This window comes from Elgaria multicarinata, chromosome 13 (assembly GCF_023053635.1).
Source record: "Elgaria multicarinata webbii isolate HBS135686 ecotype San Diego chromosome 13, rElgMul1.1.pri, whole genome shotgun sequence".
Taxonomy (NCBI): domain Eukaryota; kingdom Metazoa; phylum Chordata; class Lepidosauria; order Squamata; family Anguidae; genus Elgaria; species Elgaria multicarinata.
In genome coordinates this window covers 28,217,338-28,225,154 of record NC_086183.1, presented here as the reverse complement: position 1 = coordinate 28,225,154, position 7,817 = coordinate 28,217,338, and the positions used below count along the sequence as shown (strand labels likewise).

Sequence of the window (7,817 nt, the reverse complement as noted above, 5' to 3'; positions counted from 1 at the left end):
TTGGGACCACAATACCTGACGGAACGCCTCTCCCAACATGAACATACCCGTACACTACGCTCAACGTCTAAGGTCCTCCACCAAGTGCCTACTCTGAGGGAAGCTCGGAGGATGGCAACAAGGGAGAGGGCCTTTTCAGTGGTGGCCCCATAATTATGGAATGATCTCCCTGACGAGGCTCGCCGCTCGCCTGGCGCCAACATTGTTATCTTTTCGGCGCCAGGTCAAGGCTTTTCTCTTCTCCCAGGCTGAGTTTTTAACTGACCCCAGAATAGTTGTTTTAAATGGATGTTGTTGTTTTTATGCTTTTGATGGTTTTAAATTTTGTATATTTGTTTTTAATGTTCGCTGTTTTTAACCTTTGTAAACCTCCCAGAGAGCTTCGGCTATTGGGCAGTATATAAGTGTAATAAATAAGTAAATAAACCTGGTGCATGCCAGATATTTTGGATTGAAATCCCCACATAATCTAGGTTAGGTTAAAAGGAGCCGGTGTGGTGTAGCGCTTTGAGTGTTGGACCAGAACTGGAGTTTGGGCCAGACACTGACTCTCAGCCTAACCTACCTCACAGGGTTGTTGTTGGGATGCGGATCATGTACGCTGCCTTGGGCTACTTGGAGAAAAGGTAGTGGGATAATAAATACAACCAATAATGAGTAAATAAGTATTTCCCTCTAAGTTCAATCACACTTATTTCCATGTAACTGCATATAAGGTATCTTATCCTTACTTGTTTGGCAAGGGGGGGGTTGCTTCTAAGTAAACACGGAGAAGATTGCACACCTAAATACATGAGATCAAGTCTTACACAGAAATGCTGTGGATATGTTTAGCTGGGAGAAGGGACAATTAAGAGGCGATAAGAGAGACATCCTCAAATATTTGAAAAGACTGTCAAATAGGTGACGGAGCAAATTTGTTTTCTGTTGCTCCAGACAGATGGCAGGGCCTGAAACAACATCTCTGGATTACAATAAAGGGGATTTCGACAAAACATTAAGATGGTGCAAGCCAGTGGAGGCTGGTGGCTCCCGATACCAGTGGGGCTGCCAGTCTCTACAGGTATCAGCTGATGGATTTGTAACAGACTGTCTTGAAAGTTGAGGTTTTTCTACAGGTAACAAGAAGGCGATGTTAGAGGTTTCCTAGGGGTAACAGTGCAAACCTATCCCCGCTTGTCTACTCAGGAGTAATTGCCATTGACTGCAATGCAATCCTATACTCCCTTCTCTGGGAGCCAGACCTCTGAACTCAGCGAGGTTTACTTCTGAGTAGACATGCACAGGGCGACCTTGCCAGCTCCAAGAAATGAACTGACTTTGCTTTCGGAATAAACAAAATGCCCTTAGGAATACGCTGTGCCGCTGATAGGCGCACTTACCTGGGAGTCCATTCTCTTAAGGGGCTTACTCGTGAGTAAATTTCTGGCGGCGGCGGCTTGTTGCGCCTTACTGTTATGAAGTTCCCCTTTCTTACCCGCCCCGAGAAACGGGTGAGAACGAACCAATCGCTTCCGCGGGGAGACATACTAGCTTCGGGTCGCCTTCGATTCCCCCCACTCGGTGCGTTCAGACGTGCATCCCTCCCCTCCACCCTCGGCGCCTGCCTACCTACCTGCAGGCTGTAGATGGCATCCTTACGCAAAGCGAGCGATATAGGACGCCCTGCAAGAGGGCGGCCGAAGAGGAGGGGCTCGCAGGAGGAGGAGGAGACGGCTGGGAGGGATCCGGAAAATGCAAGCGGCTTCCTGCCACCCCCCGCCCCGAAAGCCGCCCTCCGTCTGCAACAGGAAACCCCCGCCAGCGGCGTCCCAGGGCCCTGCATCGGGAGGTGGGAGCCAAACTCAAGTTCGGTTCAGGTGAGCCCGTCCGCGCGGCCCCCACCCAGACTCGCGCCGCGCCTGCACGGCTTCGAATCGAATCGAAGCCGAGGGGGCGGTGAGAGCGGGGGCTGTTGTACACCGAAAAGTGGACATTTCCTGTTCGAAACGGCCTCGCGTTGGAGAGAGCGAGAGCGAGAGAGCCGGGCATTGTTTCCACTGAGTTGCGTGTTTGCTGGCTGCGGCGGGCGCTTTCCCAAAAGAGAAGAGGGTGGAGGGGGGGAGAACCGAAGTTCGGCGACTCCGGATTGCTCTCAAGCCGTCGTTGTTTGGGACTGGGAGGGCTGCTTTGTACTGCTCAGCCCTGCGCGGTTTTACTCGGGAGTGAGCTTCGGAACCGCGCTTACTCGCGAGTAAGTGGAGTGCCGCCTTTTAAAAACCGCGTTGGCTTCAGGGCGGGTCGCTGTCATTCTTCGGTGGTCAAAGGAACAGGTTTAATGTCTCGGAACGCGTTTTTCCAGTGCTGTACTTCAGCCCTGGGTAATATGAATAAAAGGAGGGGGCATCTGAACATGCGCCAAGTGCATTTCCTTCTGCACGGAGGAAGCGTAGACCCCGTTCCCACAAACTCCAGTACTGCAGGAGACAGGGAAACCTGAATATGTATATTTTTGCAAGTCGGTATTGAGGGGTGTAGATGCGTTCTGCAGCCTTGCCAGAGGATATCAGCTGGGGGATGCTGGGACTTGCCATCCAGTATATCTAGAGGGTTCCAGGTTAGGGAAGGCTGGTTTTGTGGTACCTTAAAGATAAAGGAAGCTTGTTCCGGGGGGGGGGGAATCCCATCTTTGAAGTGCCATAAGACTCTTTTGTTGTGGTTATTCCCGGGACTGGATTTTGACAAAAAGGTTTGGGCTGACCTACTGGGGTAAAAAGTTCGTTTTTCTTTTCGACATGGGGTTTGCTGATGCAAAGGCCTTGAAAGATCAAGAAAGGAAGGGTTTTTTTTGGTTTGTTTGTGTTTTTAAAGATGGGGGCATATTGGTAGCAGGGCTCCGGGCAGCTGTGTTTGATAGCCTCTAAAACAAAAAGTTGCAGGAAGGGATGGGTTCTAGGTTTGAAAGAGATGGAAGAATGAAGGCCATGGCTGCAAGGCCATGGTGCCCAGGCGGTGCTATGGCTTGGGGGTGGGGTTAAATAAACTTTGCATTTAGCTGAGGCTAAAAGTGGCCAAAATTGTGCCCTCCCCCTCCCATTTGTAAATTAATTAAATCTCTGAGCTTTTCAGGTGTGCACTCATTAGAGGACTCATACTGAGGACACCTGTGTTATTGTGAGGAGCAGAAGGCTGGATGTGAGGGGAATGAGAGAGTTTTGTATGGGACACGTACCTGGACTGTGGTTAGTTAGGGTGCACAGCATGTGTGGAGTCTGGGATGTGTGTGTGTTTAGGGATCTTTCCAGACCGTGGCTGATTTTTGGCCTATGAGACGTTAATATGTTTGTTGTCTATGTAGATTTTTTTTTCTGGGTGGGGATTGGGAAAGCGAACTTGCTTGCATTTTAAAATAGGAGAAACTTTTTACAATGCAACTGGTCGTTTTGAAGTTGCCTGTGGTGGGATTCTGGTAGTGTCGATACGACTCAATTTCGAGAAAGAGAGTAGAACCAGGGTGGTGTATGTGTGTGTGGGAAGCCTTTCCCCATCTGGTGTGCTCCGGATATTTTGGACTTCTGCTCCCATCAGCCCCAGACAGTATGCCTAATGGTCAGCAACCCTGGGAGTTGTTATCCAAAACAGAGGGCATCACGTTGGGGTGGGCTGCTCCAGATGTTGGTGGATTACAGTTCCCATCATCCCTGAACACCAGCAATGCTGGCTGGGGGTGAAGGGAGTTGGAATTCCACAAGTTTCCCCCCCCCCCCACTGCTGTGGTAGAGCATACCTTGCTCTCTTGTCTACCCCAGGCTGATGGTGAATGTTTATATCATGCTGGAGGGGTGTCAGTTGGGCAGGATTTTGGGAAGAGAACTAAGCTGCTGATTTTTTGAAAAAACATGAAGTAAATGTGTGTGAGTGTGTGTGCACGTGTGTCTAAGTGTGCAAACATCCCCACTATTTACAGTGCTTATTTCCCGCTATTACATTGTCCTGGATTCAGAATTGAAACGGCACCTCCCAGATGACAAAAGTTTCTATTTGTGCCTGTACTCTATTAATCCACCCCTTCCCTAACCTGGTCCCCTCCAGATGTGTCGATCCAACACATCTGGAGGGGGCCAGGTGAGGTAGGGCTGCACCAGGGGCTGAGTGAGGCAGTTGCCTCAGGCGGCAGGTGCTGATAGGTGGCAGCAAGATGAGAGAGACACAGTCTAGCTTGCCCCCCCCCCCCAAGATGACCTGCTGCCTTCAGGTGCAGTGGAGGAAGCTGTGCCATAGCTAGTGTCAAAGAAGATTCACCTACTAGTAAAGTCAGCTTTTTTATGGTACTGGAGGGGGGAACATCTTATTCTTTGCCTCAGGCAGAAAAATGTCTTGGGCCGTCCCTGCATTGATCCACACTGTAGCCTGTTCATCACCAAGGATCTTACCTGTGGGCAAGCCTTCTATCCACATCCCTATATCCCATGACCTGGAAGTAGGAGAGGAAAAATAACATAAGAATTGAGAAACTCTTTGAAGGTGCCCAAAATATACCGTCTCCAAACTCCAATGAGGCCATGGCGTATTGCCATTGAGGTGTGACTGCTAGCCTTCCCTGAATCCGAATTGGGAACTGCTGCCCTCTACAGGCCATTTTCTCCCTCCCTCCCTCCGTTCACCCTGCCCCACCCCCCCTCACCACCTCCACCTCCCCTTCTCTCATCACTCCAGCTGCCCTGGGATGAGCTTTTGCATGCCAGACATTTTTTCTGTCCAGGGAGGCTGAGGGAGCATCTTGAGCCCTGAGGTCAACTCCAGAGTGCATGCCAGGGGCCCGGCCATTTGGGGGAAGGCGTTGGGCCCTGGTGAGCTCTCAGTAAACTCCCCAAAGCCCTCTGTGTCCTGTCTATTGCCTCCTTGCCTCTCCTCTACACCCCAATTAAAGGGGGCTGCTGCAATTCAATCTGTGCTGCTTTCACTGCAGGGACTGAATTGCCTGTGGCAAATAGCATGCGTGAATTGGATTTCCCCTCCCCTGGTAAATAACAGCAATCCACATACAATCAGTTCCCCATGGATACCTTTAGTCTATTTATGGGGGGAGAGGGCAGAATCTGCAGGGCCTGGGAGAACAGTCCCCAAAGTCATTGCTAAAAATAATAAACTGCTTTTATTTACTACCAAAATGCCTTGTGATGGGTGGGTGTGCAAAGAGGAAAGGTTTCTATTTGCAAGGAGCCGGGCATGGGAGGAGATAAGGGGAGGAGGCACTGTGCTTCATGTACGCACACAGTATTTCCCCTCCCCCTCCAAAAAAATCTCACCTGAGGGGCAGGTTTTTCCTTTACCACAACAGTATTCCCTTAGTTTTATTTCTTTGCCATTCATTTTTTAAGGGAATCATTCACTTCAATAGGAGAAAGTTAAAATGTCCACTTAAATCTACTCTGCCCTGGATGACGCCACCCAGTCCTCTCAGATCTGCGTTGGCCCATCTTGGTCACTCTAAGGATGCAATTTTCTGCATATTTAGACAAAATAAAAGCCCTACAGTTGTCAGCATGTCCCAGCCAGCAATCCTAGGTGGTGAATGCTAGGACTTTTTGTAGGACTTTTTTTGTTTGCCTTAGCATGCATAGGATTGTACCATAAAGCAGCCTTTCCCCAACCTGATACCCTCCAGATGTGTTTGTTGTTGTTATTATTATTATTGGTGCATGGTGCTTTCCAGAGCAGCCCAGGCTGAGAAAAGATAGGTCTCTGCCCCAAGGAGCTTAAAGTTTAGATTTTGACAGTTTAAGGCGACAACAAAGGGAAGCCGGATAAAGTTGCACGTTCAAGTGAGAGCTAATCACAAGGGCCATGTGGTTGCATCAGGAAATTGCTGTGCTTGTGTTAGCTCTCTGCCTGTTTCGTTCTGCCCTTATATGCAAGGTTACAAATGAGGCACAAACCAGCCAAAGTTGTTTTTTGAACACTTGGGGTGTAGTCAGCTCCAAAACTGACTTTCTTTGGGTGGCTGTAGATGTGCTTTACAGACTAAAGGAGCTGGAAAACAACGCTGATAGTTTTTCATGTGGCTTCCACATGCTTAGAAGACGGCAGGAAGTGACCCCAGAGTTGTTTCTACTTATTGTTTATTGTATGGTTATTGGGTTGTTTTCTTACTCTTAAAAACAAGAAACCAGAGCGGCTTACAACAATAAAATTATGACTATACCAAAACAACAATATAAAAACAATAAAAACTAAAACTGCAAAAGTAAGGAACTATATAATCCGGACAAAGCAATCGTGTCTCAAAAAGAGGTTGGTGTGAGGAAAACAGACTCAATGCAATCAGAACAACTCAGGCCAAAGGCCTCTCAGAAAAGCCAGTTTCTTAGTTGTTGTCTAAAAAATGTTTAGTGTTTGGGCCAGGCAGGCCTTCCTAAGGAGAGCAATTCTACAGAGTTAGTGGCGCCACCGCTGAGAAGGCTCTGCCCCTGCTCGATGCAGTACTTCAACTGGTAGGGCAATCCAAAGCAGAGCCTCAAATGCTGAGCAGTGCTTGGAGAGGAACAGAGGCAATCCTTAAATGTTATAAGATGATCCCTGCTTGATCCCTACCTAATACAGCATCCTGTGTTCCATAGCGATCAACCAGCACACCAGCAGCACATTTATTTATTTTATTTATTATTGCATTTATGTCCCGCCTTTTTTCCTCCAAAGAACCCAAGGCAGCACACATAATCCTCCTCCTCCTCCTTTCCATTTTATCCTCACAACAGCAACCCTGAGAGTCTGACTGGCCCAAAGTCACCCAGTGGGTTTCCATGGCTGAGTGGGGACTAGAACCCAGATCTCCCGACTCCCAGTCCAACAATTTAGCCACTACACCACACTGGCTCGCCAACACTTTAGCCACTACACCTCACATGCAATCAATAGCACACTCCTACTTGTGTTTTCCAGTAATCTGTTTTTAAGCTTTTTATGGTTTTTACATTTTATAGATTTGTTTTTAATGTTGTGTTTTAATCTTTGTAAACCGTCCTGAGAGCTTTGTCTATGGGGCAGTATATAAATGTTAATAATAATAACAACAACAACAATAATAGGTACTCAGAGGCATGCTGAATTTGATTCTGACTGATATTTTTTTTCTGGGGGGGGAAATGGAAAAATACAGAGGGGGAAACTTTCCCATCCCTCAAAGACTGTTTTTGCTTTGCCCCTCAAAATTGGAAAGGCTTTAGATTATGAAATATTTTCTTTTATTGTTTAGGACATTGTGCTTATATATTGTTGCACAACTTTTACTCCCCCCAAGATTATTTCTAAAAACTCTGTAATAAGAACACTTTTATAGAAAGACTAGAGATGTAAAATGTTTGGAAATATTGAAGCCATGGAGAAGATCCCCCCCCCCCAATAATCTTCTCTGTAATATTCCCAGCATGGTGGTTCCTTATTTCCATCCCAAAACTAAGTATTGCTTATTTTTAAATTTCCCCAAAAATTTCCATCCCCCCCTGAAAAAAAGTGGAGGGAAACAGTTCTTTCCCACATGGCTTCAAAATTGCCAGAAATTTTACATCCTTTCTTGTAGCCACTATGACTAGTAGCCATATGTAGCAGTTATGATCCCAATAGCTTGGTTCTCCATGTCCTTTTTCAGGGAAAATGCGCTTTAAAAACAAGCAAACTAGGATGGAATGGTAATGAAGAGAAGGTCAGAGAGTAATGCAGAAGGGTGGAATGGAGCTGGGTTGGGTGGAGGTTCCTGTTGTGGGGAGGTTGTGCATCGTGTTATCACTAATGTGCAAAAGCGTTCAACTCCACTTTAAGCTGCCCTCCATCTCTGCTGC

The 7,817-nt window shown here is 47.4% G+C and overlaps 1 protein-coding gene across 2 annotated transcripts in view; it reads left to right on the top strand.

Annotated features, from left to right (window-relative positions):
• Window positions 1-1,758: 1,758 nt before the first annotated feature.
• ARHGEF1 (Rho guanine nucleotide exchange factor 1) overlaps window positions 1,759-7,817 on the top strand; it is a 55,383-nt gene continuing 49,324 nt past the window's right edge. For both annotated transcript variants that reach the window (XM_063140573.1, XM_063140572.1), the window contains exon 1: window positions 1,759-1,859. The gene's annotated coding sequence lies outside the window, so the exon portion shown is untranslated. The remainder of the gene's footprint in view (window positions 1,860-7,817) is intronic.